This window comes from Haematobia irritans, chromosome 4 (genome assembly GCF_050003625.1).
Source record: "Haematobia irritans isolate KBUSLIRL chromosome 4, ASM5000362v1, whole genome shotgun sequence".
NCBI classification, from domain to species: domain Eukaryota; kingdom Metazoa; phylum Arthropoda; class Insecta; order Diptera; family Muscidae; genus Haematobia; species Haematobia irritans.
The window spans coordinates 12684265-12701156 of NC_134400.1; the positions used below are offsets into that span (position 1 = coordinate 12684265).

Genomic DNA, 16892 nt, shown 5'->3' on the forward strand with positions numbered 1-16892 from the left:
AAAGAGAAATAAAATTTTGACAAAATTTTTTGTTGATACAATTTTTTGTATAATTTTTTTTTGATGTTTTATTTTGTCATTTCTATTTTACCTAATATTCCATTTTGAGCATGGCAACACATCGCATCAGCTACCTTGTACTTCTTAACATTTAATTGGTCGTGCATCATGGGATGAGTCTAAGTACACATATAGCACCAACTACGTGTCAGCCCTTCTGCAATAGTAATACCGTATTGGTATATTTTGCCAATAATAAAGCATTGTTATTTTTTTACGATTTAATAGGATGTTTTAAATTAATTAATGTTATCTCATTCATAGCCATCTCGCAAATACAAAAGAGATTAATTAAGAAAAAATATAATAATAAACACAAACATGTGAAAACTAGAGCAAACAATAAAATATAAATCTTTAATGAACAACAACAAAAGAAAGGTTCTTTGTTACACACAGTAAAATACAATGAATAAATACACTTGAGAATAATTATTTTGTGTAAGGTTGAGCGGGCGGAGGCGATATTTAGAGGATCACTGGCCACCCCACTATAGATAGACAGATAGACAGAATGGAAATGTCAACCATAATCGGAAGACAGTTTATGCTAGTTTTTAGTCTCAAAATGTTTATGGACTAGGTTAGCTTAGGTTAGAAGGTACAAAAAAGTTCAATGCCAACGATAATCAATGAAAACAAAACAGATGAAGAAAGAGGAATCTCGCTCAAAATAAATGCAGCCAACTGCTCTCAAATCGATCATTTGACTTTGACAAAGGAAAAGTTATATGTTTGTGCGAATTTATAAAGGCAAAGTCGACTATCAAAAACCTTTTGTCGGGATATTCGAGCGTAATTCACATTGGGTTTGGTGAATTATCCGAATTTATTCTGATAATTTATTTTTGGGAATGTATGTATGAAAAACAAATAGGGAAAATAAAAGACAAAACAAACATATTATTGGGATTAGACATTTAGGCTTCTACATCAGGTGCTGTTGGCTGAGGAGGGTGCAGTGTTCACAGTTGTCATATTTGGTAGAATTTTACCAAAAATGGTAGATTATTTACTGTTTGGTAGAATTATTGATGTTTTGCTAGATTTTGCCAACTATTCCTATACAATTAAGAGGTGCTTTATAAATTTCCTATAAAAAGTAAAATTTTAACAAAACTTTCTATAGAAATAAAATATTGACAAAATTTTCAATATAAATAAATTTTTGAGAAAATTTTCAATGGAAAAAAATTTTCCATAGAAATAAAATTTTTAGAAAATTTTCTATAGAAATAACATTTTGAGAAAATTTTCTGTAGAAATTAAATTTTTGACAAAATTTAATATTGAAATAAAATTTTAATAAACTTTTCTATAGAAATAAAAACTTTCTATAGAAATAATATTTTGACAAAATTTTCCATAGAATTTTAACAAATTTTCTATAGAAATAAAAATTTGAGAACAATTTTGTATAGAAATAAAATCTTTTTTAAAAATAATTTATAGAGATAAAATTTTGACAAAATGTTCTACAGAAATAAAATGTTGAAAAAATGTCTATAGTATTTTGACAAAAATTTTTATATTCATAAAATTTTGTGAAAAATTTCTGTAGAAATCAAATTTTTGACAAAATTTACTATATAAATAAAATTTTAACAAAATTTTTTATAGAAATAAAATTTTAACAAAATATTCTATAAAAATATTTTTTTAACAAAATCTATATATAAAATTTAAAGTATGTTTGTTTATTTGTTTGTATGTTACGGGTAAGCTCGGAAACGGCTGAACCGATATACTAGAAACTTTCAGAGATCTTAAGGGGCGCTCATGTGGTGAAAATAGGGTACCTCATGTTTTGACACCTGGTCGCGGAGGAGCACCACCCCTTTGTCCGACTTTTTGAAAATTGGACCAAAGTTGACTGATTTGTTTGAAATTTTCACTGAAGGTTGAGGTTGGCATCTAGACAAAGATCCGCTACTTTATTTTTCGATATTTTGTCGCAGAGGGGGGCCTCCCCTTTGTTTGAGTATAAAAACTAAAAATTACAATTCTCTAAATTACCTGAGATTTACAGAAAACATGCGGTGAAGTTATGAAATTAATATGGGGTACCTGGGAGACATCCCCCTTACCCGAATTTTTGAAACTTGAAACAAAATTTTGCAATTTGCTTGAATTATTCAGGGAAGGTTGAAGGAGGCGTCTAGACAAAGAACGGCTACTTTATTTTTCGATATTTGGTAGGACTTTTTTAAAGCACAGTGATTGAAATTTTATGGAAAAACAGCGTGAGGTAATGAAGTTAAAATCAGGTTCCTGATTTTTTAATATTTGGTCTAGGAAAAATAAAAGGGCAAAGGGAGTCACCTGCTTCTCCTTAAGTATATACAGAGAAACAATTAAACTTTTTCAATATACATACTTCAAATTTACAGAGGACGTGGGGAGAGGTTATGAAATTAATATTGTATACTTGATTTTGTGATATTTGGATGGAAAGAGGGGCTGCCCCTTGCCCTTCTTTTTGAAAATTGGGTTTATAATTTTCTTGACATTTTCTGGGACGTTTACACAAGATACGCTACATCACTTTTCGATATTTGGTCGCAGAGGAGGGACCTCCTCTAAAACTGAAAAAATTAAAATTCTCAAGTTTTCTTGAAATTTACAAAGGCCGTGGGTGTATTCAATAGGGTATACTTGATTTTTGGGAATTTGGATGGGGAGGGAACTTTCTCCTTGCCCACACTTGAAGAAAAGTTTTTATTCACTTCGGTGTTTGTCGATATTTTATAGGGGAAAGCGACGTCCCTTCAAAACAATAGTGCAAAATTTAACCTTCTCCGATCTACTTGAATTTTCAAGGAACGTGGGAGGAGGTGATTAAATTAATACATGATTTTTAAATGACACAGAAAAGATTTTTCCAATTAAAATTTTAATTGAATTTTAAAAAATATTCAATTAAAAATTTAATTGATTTAACAGATTTTTTAATTGAAACAAAAATCAATCACAAAAATTAATAGTTTCAATTAATCTTTTAAATGATACTATAATTTCTGTGATTTAAGACATTTCAATTAAAAAATTAATTGGATCAATTAATTTCGTGATTGAATAAGAAAAAACATTTTTTGTGTAATACATGATTTTTCGATATCTGGTTGGGGTAATATTGAAATAAACTTTCTCGATTTACTTGGAATTTATAGGGACCGTTGGGTAGTTTGTGAATTTAATATAGGGTACGTGATTTTCCGATATCTGGTCGGAGTGGAGCGAAGGTGGGGAAAGGGTACCTTTTGTCCGATTTTTTGAAAATTGAAAGTATAAGTTTGCCCGTAAATGGGAACTCGGGAACTCCAATTAATTTTTTAATTGGAATGTCTTCAATCACAGAAATGATAGTATCAATTAAAAAATTATTGACGGTCAATTAAAAATTAATTGATCCAATTAAAAAATTAATTGATACTATTAATTTTTGTGATTGATTTTTGTTTCAATTAAAAAATTTGTTGATTCAATTAAATTTTTAATTGAATATTTTTTAAAACTTCATTAAAATTTTAATTGGAAAAATTTTCGTGAAATTTTTTTCTGTGTAATTTTATAATTTTTGCACAGGCTTCTGCCACACATTTTTAAGTAAAAAATTTAAATTTATATGAAATTGGCAAACAACGTTGAGGGTGCATCATTTTTGTTTCTATAGAAATAAAATTTTGATAACAATTTTCTATACAAATAAAATTTTAACAAAAATTTTTATAGAAATGATATTTTAACAAAATTTTCAATAGAAATAAAATTTTGAGAAATAATTTCTACAGAAAAAAATTTGACAACATTTTCCAAAAAATAAAATTTTGAGAACATTTTCTATAGAAATAAAGGTTCGACAAAATTTTCTATAGAAACATAATTGTGACAAAATTTTCTGTAGAAATAAAATTTTGAGAACATTTTCTGTAGAAATAAAATTTTGAGAATATTTTCTATATAAATTAAATTTTGACAAAATTTTCTATAGAAATAAAATTTTGACAAAATTTTCTATAGAAATAAAATTTTGACAAAATTTTCCATAGAAATAAAATTTTGACAAAATTTTCTATAGAAATAAAATTTTGACAAAATTTTCTATAGAGATAAAATTTTGACAAAATTTTCTATAGAGATAAAATTTTGACAAAATTTTCTATAGAAATAAAATTTTGACAAAATTTTCTATAGAGATAAAATTTTGAAAAAATTTTCTATAGAAATTAAATTTTGAAAAAAAATTCTGTAGAAATACAATTTTGAGAACATTTTCTATACAAATTAAATTTTGAGAAAATTTTCTATATAAATTAAATTTTGACAAAATTTTCTATAGAAATTAAATTTTGACAAAATTTTTTATGGAAACAAAATTTTGACAAAATTTGTTATGGAAATAAAATTTTGACAAAATTTTCTAAGAAATAACTTTTTGAGAAAATTTTTCTATAGAAAAAAAAATCTCACAAAATTTTCTATAAAAATAAAATTAAAAAAAATCTATAGAAATAAAATTTTGATGAAATTGTCTATAGAAATAACATTTTGACAAAATTTTCTATAGAAATAAAATTTTGACAAAATTTTCTATAGAGATAAAATTTTGAAAAAATTTTCTATAGAAATTAAATTTTGAAAAAAAAAAATCTGTAGAAATACAATTTTGAGAACATTTTCTATACAAATTAAATTTTGAGAAATTTTTCTATATAAATTAAATTTTGACAAAATTTTCTATAGAACTAAAATTTTTTTCTATAGAATTAAAATTTTGACAAAATTTTCTATGGCAATAACATTTTGCCAAAATTTTCTATAGAAATAAAATTGTGCCAACATTTTCTATAGAAATAAATGTTTGACAAAATTTCTTAAAGATATAAAATGTTGACAACAATTTCTATAGAGATAAAATTTTGACAAAATTTTCTATAGATATTAAATTTTGCCAAAATTTTATATAGAAATTAAATTTTGAGAAAATTTTCTGCAGAAATAAAATTTTGACAACATTTTCTATACAAATTAAATGTTGAGAAAATTTTCTATATAAATTAAATTTTGACAAAATTTTCTATAGAAATCAAATTTTGACAAAATTTTTTATGGAAACAAAATTTTGACAAAATTTGTTATGGAAATAAAATTTTGACAAAATTTTCTAAGAAATAACTTTTTGAGAAAAAATCTCACAAAATTTTCTATAAAAATAAAATTAAAAAAAAATTTATAGAAATAAAATTTTGATAAAATTTTCTATAGAATTAAATGTTATACAAAATATTCTCTAGAAAAAAAATGTGGACGAATTTTTATAATTTCTATAGAAATAAAATTTTGACAAAATTTTCTAAGAAATAACTTTTTGAGAAAATTTTTCTATAGAAAAAAAATCTCACAAAATTTTCTATAAAAATAAAATTAAAAAAAATCTATAGAAATAAAATTTTGATAAAAATTTCTATAGAATTAAATGTTCGACAAAATATTCTCTAGAAATAAAATGTGGACGAACTTTTATAATTTCTATAGAAATAAAATTTTGACAAAATTTTCTATAGAAATAAAATTTTAACAAAATAAAATTATTTTGTATGGTAGTTTTTTGGTAAGATTTACACCAAATTACACCGATAACATTTTGGACTCATGTTGCAGATGCTGCTCTAGGAATACAAGTCTGATAATTAGTTGATAGTTTCGCTGCAAATAGAGGATGCTGATGAGGAATGTGGGAGATCCGAAACGACCATCTTGTAGTCTAAAGGTTGGTACTATGGTCGGTTTTCGAGTTGAAAACCACTTTATTTTCGCTTTTACAAACAAACATATAAAAAATACAATATAATTTCAATTCTCGCACGAGTTAATCCATTTTTCTCATAAAACAGTTTACATTTTTTTTGCTGTGCATAACATCCAAATTAAAGATATTTTATCTAGTGGTTTTCATAATTCAAAGATATCAGTCTTCATACAGGAATTTCTGTTTAACATTTTGTGTATGTATAGGCGTTTATTATACGACGAGTACTGCGTTCTATAAAAAGATCACATACTAAATATAATTTATTTAACTTGTAATTAACATTACCATCCTAATTTGGTACGTGTATTTGGCGTGTGACAATGCTCTAAATATTCCATAGCACACATTTTTCTGTTATGGCTTACAGTTTTTGCATGGCGTAATCTCAATTTATAATTCTATGAGTGTTTATTTGAATCCTAATATTTTATCTAACACACGTGTTAAAAAGAAAAATCAGTAGGTTACTTTCTAATAAGATTTATACTTACTTGATATTTGTTATTGTTATGAAAAAAAAAAAATAGACCACGGGGCCAGGGATTTAAGACCTTAGGTCTTCGTGTGCAGAGCGGACTAATAAAGTTTAAAATCTGAGACAACATAGACATTTTAGGGAGGCAATGCTTTAAAAATTCTGGTGGTTCTCATTGATCTGTGTTAATGACTAAACTTCAATTGAAAATTTGTCATGGAGATAGTTGAGGTGAAAAACTGCTTACCAAAAGCATTTGCCCCATACTCCCAGCAATACCGCATTGTTGAGAATAATGACTTACCATCATAATTTTGGTTACCACAAAATTTTCTATAGAAATAAAATTTTGCCAACATTTTCTACAGAAATAAAATTTTGCCAACATTTTCTATAGAAATAAAATTTTGCCAACATTTTCTATAGAAATAAATTTTTGAAAAAATTTTCTATAGAAATAAAATTTTGACAAAATTTTCTATAGAAATAAAATTTTGACAAAATTTTCTATAGAAATAAAATTTTGACAAAATTTTCTATAGAAATAAAATTTTGACAAAATTTTCTATACAAATAAAATTTTGACAAAATTTTCTATAGAAATAAAATTTTGACAAAATTTTCTATGGAAATAAAATTTTGACAAAATTTTCTATAGAAATAAAATTTTGACAAAATTTTCTATAGAAATAAAATTTTGACCAAATTTTCTATAGAAATAAAATTTTGACAAAATTCTCTATAGAAATAAAATTTGGACAAAATTTTCTATAGAAATAAAATTTTGACAAAATTTTCTATAGAAATAAAATTGGGACAAAATTTTCTATAGAAATAAAATTTCGACAAAATTTTCTACAGAAATAAAATTTTTCCAACATTTTCTATAGAAAGAAATTTTTGACAAAATTTCCTAAAGATATAAAATGTTGACAAAATTTTCTATAGAAATAAAATTTTGACAAAATTTTCTATAGAAATAAAGTTTTGACAAAATTTTCTATAGAAATAACATTTTGACAAAATTCTCTATAGAAATAAAATTTTGACAAAATTTTCTATAAAAATAAAATTTTGACAAAATTTTCTATAGAAATAAAATTTCGACAAAATTTTCTATCTGTAGAAAATTTTGACAAAATTTTCTACAGATATAAAATTTTGCCATCATTTTCTATAGAAAAAAATTTTTGACAAAATTTCCTAAAGATATAAAATGTTGACAAAATTTTCTATAGAAATAAAATTTTGACAATATTTTCTATAGAAATAAAATTTTGACAAAATTTTCTATAGAAATAAAATTTTGCCAACATTTTCTATAGAATTAAAATTTTGACAAAATTTTCTATAGAAATAAAATTTTGACAAAATTTTCTATAGAAATAACATTTTGACAAAATTCTCTATAGAAATAAAATTTTGACAAAATTTTCTATAGAAATAAAATTTTGACAAAATTCTCTATAGAAACAACATTTTTTATAGAAATAAAATTTTGCCAACATTTTCTATAGATTTTTTTGACAACATTTTCAATAGAAGTAAAATGTTGGCAAAATTTTTTCTATAGATTTGTATACCCTTCACCACTACTGTAATACAGGGTAGAGGTGTGCGCGTGAGTGAAATTTCACTCACACTAACGCACATTCACGAAGCAAAATGTTTATTCACGCATGCTTACGCACGATACGTGTGGTAGCCACTCACGCACATTCACGAAATGGTAACCAGTACCCACGCACGAACTATTTTTAAAGACTCACAAAAATGCATGTGACTCACGGCAAATTCACGAGACTCACGACATTTTCCAATCGGGAATGGGCAAAGGTAACAAAATTCATGAATAGAATATAGTTCGACAGCTAAATTAATTTCAGTTATCATACGAGTAATAAATAAATCTTGATTTTTTTCGTGAAAGTGATTTTGCATAAATTTTATTCACGCACATTCACGAATCGATTTTATCTATCACACACGATTACGCACGACATATTTGTTTCAGTTCCATTCACGCACATTCACGAGACTTGTTTCAGATTTTGTTCGCGACTCTCGTGATTCACTCGTGTCACGATAATTTAGTACAGGGTATAATAAGTTTGTGCATTTGTATGTAACGCCAAGGAGATTTAGATATAGATATATTATATATATTTATATATTATATATTATATATTATATATTATATATTATATATTATATATTATATATTATATATTATATATTATATATTATATATTATATATTATATATTATATATTATATATATTATATATATTTATCAACCGATCTTCTTCAAATTCCGTACCTCAGATTATTTTATGAGTCTCGAAAAACTTGCAAAATATCAGCTAAATCGGTTGAGATTTAGATATAGCTCCCATACATATCTTTTGTCCGATTTAGATTCATATGACCACTGAGGCCAAAGTTTACTACCGATTTACGTGAAATTTTGCACGTAGAGTAGAGTTGATATTCTGCCAATCCTTGCTAAATTTGGTGGAAATCGGCTTAGATTACGATATAGCTCTTATATATATCTTTCGCCCGATTTAGACTCATATGGCCGTAGAGGCCAAATTTTAAAACCGATTCACGTACAATTTTGCACAGAGAGTAGAATTGATATTTTAGCAATGAATGTTAAATTTGGTTGAAATCAGTTCAGATTTAGATATAGCTCCCATACATATCTTTTGTCCGATTTAGACTCATATGACCACTGAGGCCAAAGTTTACTACAGAGTTACGTGAAATTTTGCACAGAGAGTAGAATTGATATTCTGCCAATCCTTGCTAAATTTGGTTGAAATCGGTTTAGATTTAGATATAGCTCCCATATATTATCTTTCGCCCGATGTAGACTCATATGGCGGTAGAGGCCAAATTTTAAAACCGATTCACGTACAATTTTGCACATAGAGTAGAATTGATATTCTACCAATCCTTGCTAAATTTGGTTGAAATCGGTTCAGATTTAGATATAGGTCCCATATATATCTATCGCCCGACTTAGACTCATATGACCATAGAGGCCAAAGTTTTATTCCGATTTATGTGAGGATATGAACAGGAAGTAGAATTAGTATTATAGTTATTCATGCCAAATTTGGTTAAAAACGGATAAAATTTATATATAGCTCAGATTTAGATATAGCTCCCATATATATCTTTCGCCCGATTTAGACTCATGTGACCATAGGGACCAAAGTTTTAGTTCGATTTATGTGAGGCTATGCACAGGGAGTAGAATTAGTATTATAGCTATCCATGCCAAATTTGGTTAAAATCGGTTCAGATTTAGATATAGCTTCAATATATATCTCTCACCCGATATTGATTTAATTGGCCCTAGAAGTCATAATTTTTCCATTATTTCCTTCAAATTTTGCACAAAGAGTACAACGGATGGTTAATGCTAATTTTCGTTGAAATCGGTTCAGATTTAGATATGGCTCCCATATATATCTTTCGCCCGATTTAGATTCATATAACAACCGGAGACCAAATTTTCACTTCGATTAACTTGAAATTTTGACCTGAGAGTAGTTTAGCTCAAATTGGTATAGATTTCGATATAGCTCCCGTATATATGCCTGATTTGGGGAAATATGATTTTATTTTACACAGAAAAAAGATTTAACATTCAGATTTGGATGAATCGCCATATAACATATTCTTCCGATTTAAGGCAAAATGGCACAACATCAGCGAAGATGTCCCCATACTTTCCACAGAAGGTTCCGCCTGTCTAAATATCGCTCGATGGGGCCAGATATTGCCACAAACCCCACAATTGAGCACTTATCTTAGTGAAATTTAGTCAATATCCTTGTGAAATCACCACTGATAAGGAGCACCTCTAATACATGTGTATCGCCGGATAAATCATAAATGGACTTTTGTGAAATAAATAAAATGACTTCAGCTGTATATTTTCCATATATTTTTACTTAATTGTGTTTCGTTTCAGGGCGTTAGCCGATTTAAATTTAAAGTCTAGAGACTTTGTAGAAGTTTGCAAATGTATCTCCAAATCGGTTCTGATTTAAATATTTGTATATATATGAGAAAGAAAATCTTTATTTAGCTCCCAATAAATTCAAAGGAGTTGAGATGGTATCAAAAATGTTGGCCTATATAGTGGTGAAGGGTATAATATAGTCGGCCCTGCCCGACTTTAGACTTCACGAACTTGTTAATTTCCGATTTGCTTGAAATTAAAAAACTGGAGGTAGTTAAGGTCCTTAACCCTCTAATGCCCAATTTTTGCCAGCTGATTAAATATTCAATGATAACGATACAAAATCAAGAAAACGACACAAGAAAAATTTATACGATAAAATTCAGTAGCTACTGCAAAGCCTCTTGAACCGTTTTAACTAAGTTTTCTTTTTATTTTACCCATTTTTGTTGGCTTAAGGTGTGTTTTACTAAAAGCTTCCTCATTTGACAGAACATGGTGTGAATCGGTCTAGCTCCATATAGACTGATCTCCCGATTTGACTTATTGGGCTTCTGGACATCGCATTTTTTTCGATTTGAAATTTTTTTTCGATTTAAAATTTTATTTTTTTTCGATCGTGAAGTTCAAAATCTAGAAGTAATAATTGTGCCAAATATGGTGTGATTTAGTTTATTTTTGGTATAGCCCAATCTCCCGATTTAATTTGTTTGGCTTCCACACCTCCAATATTTTTATCTGATTTGCCTGAAATTGGAAATTTAGATGCATTTCGGGTATGGTTCCATGTTTTGTTATAGTCTCCATATAGGCCGCTCTCCTGATTTGACTTCTTGGGCTTTTAGACACTGCAATTTTTGTGCGATTTGTCTGAAATTGGAAATCAAGACATATTTTAGGTCCATATATAGACGGATCTCAAGATTTCACCTCTTGGGGGTCTAGACATCACAATGTTTATACGATTTGTCTTAACCCTCCAAAGCACAAAAACAAGAAAACTAATCAAGAAAAATTTCTACGGTAAAAAGCACTATATGCTGCAAAGGCTCTTGAACAGGTTCAACTAAATTTTCTTTTCATTTTATACATTTTTGTTGTCTTAAGGTGTGCTTTACTAAAAGCTTCCTCACGCAGAGAAGGAATATGATCACCTCAAACATGTTTCAAGAGCAAAATGTTATTTTTCTATGGTGACCATGTAACATGTTTGTCACTAAAATGTTATTTTATCCTCAAATATAACCTGCTTGCCGAAATCGGATACATGATTTCCGAGAAAATAACATTGTTGCGAAAACCATGTTACATGGTCACCACCCAAAAATAATATTTTGCTCTTAAAACATGTTTCAGGTGATCATATTCCTTCTCTGGGTGCTTATTTAATGAAGCCCGCCTTATGGCGGGATTGGCCATTAGAGGGTTAAATTCAATATCTAGAGGTATTTTAGGTCCGTAAATAGGTGTGGCTAATATGGTGTGAATCGATCCATGTTTTGGTATAGCCCCCTCCGATTTGACGGTCCATGTTTTGCGATATATGTTTGCTTGGTAGAGTATATGGCATCAATTCCACCTGAAATTGTATATATTTTCAAGTAACACGCTACGAAGAGAGTTTTCAAAGGAAACAATTATATTTGATTTATGGACCGCAAAAAAAATATTGATCTAATATAAAAGATTAGTCAACCTAAAATTTAGGATACGCAATTTACACAATAATAAGGATAAATTTCATTAAAATAAAGAAAATTTTTAATTAAAAGGAAGCCCATAATCTTTGCTCTAAGAAATGTTTTCTTTAGAGTTAGGTCCTGTGCTATGAAATGTACATCCATGCGATAACGTCATTTGGCTTTAAAGTAAGTAAAATTTCCCTTAAAGTAAATAAAAATATTTTTAATTTAATGAAATCATCTTCACATTAACTGAGATATTGAGTCTTTGGGTTAAAAATAAAAAAAGCTTCAAAAATAGGCTAATACTTATTTGGAAGATTTTGCATCTTTGGTTTGAAGTTTGTTTTTTCTTCAATTAAGAAAATATTTCTTGCTTTTAAATATCTGCTATAATTTGGATTTTTAAATTCACATTTATTTCTATATGAATACCTTTGTTGATATATCATAAAAAGTGAACGAGAATTCGGAATCTGTATCCAAATTTCAAATTTATAGAGCTGCAAAATCCTTAGGGGAAGGTCAATATCGGTATATACTTGTGTTCTGAAAGACAGATTTTCTCGGTTTAAAAAAATTAACTGTTTTTCTATGCCGATGAATGGTTTTTTGTAGTACAAATAAATGACATGACCGCTTCAAAAGGGGTTTCATAAATATCACAAAAAATGCCTAAAATTATATTGTCAAAAGAAACTTCTTTTTTCAGCTCAACTCACTGCTATTTTCGTTAGTCCCAACAACAGTTGTCGAAATATACGTAAATTTATTAAAAAAAAAAATAATAATAATAAATTATTATGATGACTTAAATATTTGTATATTATCTTTAACATAGTGTGGCCTATGATTTAATAACATATTTTTTTTAACAAAATTCTCTTTGTTGTTAAAATTGCTTCGGTACACACAAAAAAAAAAAAATTCTGATTCAATTACGAAATTAATTGATCCAATTAATTTTTTAATTGAAATGTCTTCAATCACAGAAATGATAGTATCAATTAAAAAATTAATTGAAGGTCAATAAAAAATTAATTGATCCAATTAAAACGTTAATTGATACTATTAATTTTTGTGATTGATTTTTGTTTCAATTAAAAAATTTGTTGAAACAATTAAATTTTTAATTGAATATTTTTTAAAACTCAATTAAAATTTTAATTGGAAAAATTTCGTGGAATTTTTTTCTGTGTAGGTGCAAATAAAACTCGTTACAAACAGAATTTGCAATAAATACAAATTTATTTATACTCAATAAAAATTCAACCTTAATAATATAGGGAAACCTCATTGGTCTAAAATTTTTTTGAAAAGGTAAGTTTTAATTCTTCGAACATGTAGTGTCGACATGTATTGCGATACTTCCTTCCCAATCTGAAGTCCTATACATTAATCAAGATTTTTATCGTAATTTGTATAGTAGGTATAGTATTCTATTTTGAAACTTGGTCAATGGTCGAGTCTTCATTATTTCCCTTATGGGTATTGCCAGGTGATGTAAGAAGAAAGTAACAAAACAAAAACAAAAAACAACAAAGGGAATATGCCCCTCTCTTTATATATGATGGTGGTTTGACTACAACAATAGCATTTAAGAATTAAAAGTTCAACATCGTTTTTTCTTTATATTTTTGGAAAAGCGAACGATGATAAAAATGACCTCATGTGTTTATTTGCTCATGTTGGACGCTGAATAAATTTATATTCATTTGTTCATCTATAATCGGACCGTGTGTGTATATACTAAAGAAATATCCATGGATATTTACGATAATGACATTTTGAAGAAGGAAATAAAATTGAAGTCAAATTTCGTATTCATGAATAATTTCTTAATGACAACAATGCTCCATTCTGAGATTAGCTGTACATCCTCATACATATTGTAACCCAAAATATGTTTCGAAAGGATAATTTAACATTTTTGCAAAATTTTATTTCTATAGAAAATTTTTGTCAATATTTAATTTCTATAGAAAATTTTTTCAAAATTTTATTTCCATAGAAAAATTTTGCAAACTTTTATTTTTATAGAAAATTTTGTCAAAATTTTATTTCTGTAGAAAATTTTCTCAAAATTTTATTTTTATAGAAAATGTTGTCAAAATTTATTTCTATAGAAATTTTTTGTCAAAATTTTATTTCTATAGAAAATTTTTGCAAAATTTTATTTCTATAGAAAATTTTTGCAAAATTTTATTTCAATAGAAGATATTTTAAAAATTTTATTTCTATAGAATTTTGTTTGCAAAATTTTATTTCTTTAGAAAATTTTCTCAAAATTTTATTTGCAAAATTTTATTTCTATAGAAAATTTTCTCAAAATTTTATTTCTATAGAAAATTTTTTCAAAATTTTATTTCTATAGAAAATTTTCTCAAAATTTTATTTCTATAGAAATTTGGTCAAAATTTTATTTCTATAGAAAATTTGGTCAAAATTTTATTTCTATAGAAAATTTGGTCAAAATTTTATTTCTATAGAAAATGTTTACAAAATTTTATTTCTATAGAAAATTTTCTCAAAATATTATTTCTATAGAAAATTTTCTCAAAATTTTGTTTCTATAGAAAAATTTTTGCAAAATTTTATTTCTATAGAAAATTTTCACAAAATTTTATTTCTGTAGAAAATTTTGTCAAAATTTTATTTCTATAGAAAATTTTTGCAAAATTTTATTTCTATAGAAAATGTTTGCAAAATTTTATTTCTACAGAAAATTTTGTCAAAATTTTATTTCTATACAAAATTTTCTCAACATTTTGTTTCTATAGAAAATTTTTGCAAAATTTTATTTCTATAGAAAATTTTCTCAAAATTTTATTTCTGTAGAAAATTTTCTCAAAATTTTATTTCTATAGAAAATGGTTGCAAAATTTTATTTCTATAGAAAATTTTGTCCAAATTTTATTTCTTTAGAACATTTCATCAAAATTTTATTTCTATAGAAAATTTTTGCAAAATTTTATTTCTATTGAACATTTTGTCAAAATTTTATTTCTTTAGAAAATTTTATCAAAATTTTATTTCTAAAGAAAATGTTTGCAAAATTTTATTTCTATAGATTTTTTTTTCAAAATTTTATTTCTATAGAAAATTTTATCAAAATTTTATTTTTATAGAAAATGTTTGCAAAATTTTATTTCTATAGAAAATTTTTGCAAAATTTTATTTCTATAGAAAATTTTCTCAAAACTTTATTTCTTAGAAAATTTTATCAAAATTTTATTTCCAGAGAAAATTTTTACAAAATTTTATTTCTAAAGAAAATGTTTGGAAAATTGTATTTCTATAGAAAATTTTATCAACATTTTATTTTCAAAGAACATTTTTACAAAATTTTATTTCTAAAGAAAATGTTTGCAAAATTTTATTTCTATAGAAAATTTTATCAAAATTTTATTTCTATAGAAATTTTTTTGCAAAATTTTATTCCTATACAAAATTTTGTCAAAATTTTATTTCTATACAAAATTTTGTCAAAATTTTATTTTTATAGAAAATGATGCCAAAATTTATTTCTATAGAAATTTTTTGCAAAATTTTATTTCTATAGAAAATTTCCTAAAAATGTATTTCTATAATTTTTTTTTTTTTGCAAAAATTTATTTCTATACAAAATTTTTTTGCAAAATTTTATTTCGTTAGAAAATTTTATCAACATTTTATTTCTATAGAAAATGTTTGCAAAATTTTATTTCTATAGAATTTTTTTTTGCAAAATTTTATTTCTATAGAAATTTTTTGCAAAATATTATTTCTACAGAAATTGTTTGCAAAATTGTATTTCTATTGAAAATGTTTGCAAAATTTTATTTCTATAGAAAATTTTTGTCAAAATTTTATTTCTATAGAAAATTTTTGGAAAATTTTATCTCTACAGAAAATTTTTGCAAAATTTTATTTTTGTCAAAATTTTATTTCTATAGAAAATTTTGGCAAAATTGTATTTCTATAGAAAATTTTGTCAAAATTTTATTTCTTAAGAAAATTTTGTTAAAATTTTATTTCTATTGAAAATTTTGTCTATAGATATTTTTATCGGTTCAATCATAAAAACTTGAGTGTCACATTTGCTTGTTTTTTATCTCATTCCATTATGGTTGAAATTGAATGTTACATGGTGTACTAAAGAATTATGATAGTGATGAGTATTGAATGGATCAGTGAATGGTGGCTTCTCAATTATTTCTTTTCTCACATGCAAACAAAATTTGTACGGAATTGATATGACTGGCTTACTGTACAAGGAAACTTTCATGCTTGTCGACAATGGAACAAAAAAAAAAAAAAAAACAATATAATAAACGCAATAAAGTGGTCATGTATATCGTCACAGCACATGCTCAATTTCCCAAATGCATACAAATCATTGAAATTAAATGAATAAGGAAGATAACCACCAGTAGGATATTGTTTTGTATAACATTCAAAATTTGTCGAATAATCAATATCGAAGTCATTTAAAAAGATGTGATTATTATATATTTTATTTTGTTAAAATAAAGGAATTAATGGTAGTCTCCATGAAATTTTGAATACATACAGTGGGGAGCAAAACTGAGTGCATGTTTACCATTTATAAATCATATTTTTAATATAAAACGTCTCTTAAAAATTTGATAACATTTTCTATAGAATTTTAACACTATTTTCTATAGAAATAAAATTTTGACAAAATATTCAATGTATTTGCGAAATATTGAAGAATATAGAAACCAATACATACAAAAAACGATCTCATGCTTGAATAATTATTTTCTATGGAAATAAAATTTTGCAAAAATTGTCTATAGAAATAAAATTTTATTTTTGTTGGTTTGATCTCAGCTTAAAACCATTGCATTGACTAAACTACAAGAGTAGCTTAACCAATAG

The 16892-nt window shown here is 25.8% G+C and overlaps 1 protein-coding gene across 3 annotated transcripts in view; it reads left to right on the forward strand.

The window, feature by feature from the left end:
- Nucleotides 1-16892, forward strand: part of dop (microtubule-associated serine/threonine (MAST) protein kinase dop) — a 48271-nt gene that overhangs the window by 11729 nt on the left and 19650 nt on the right. The window lies entirely within an intron of this gene.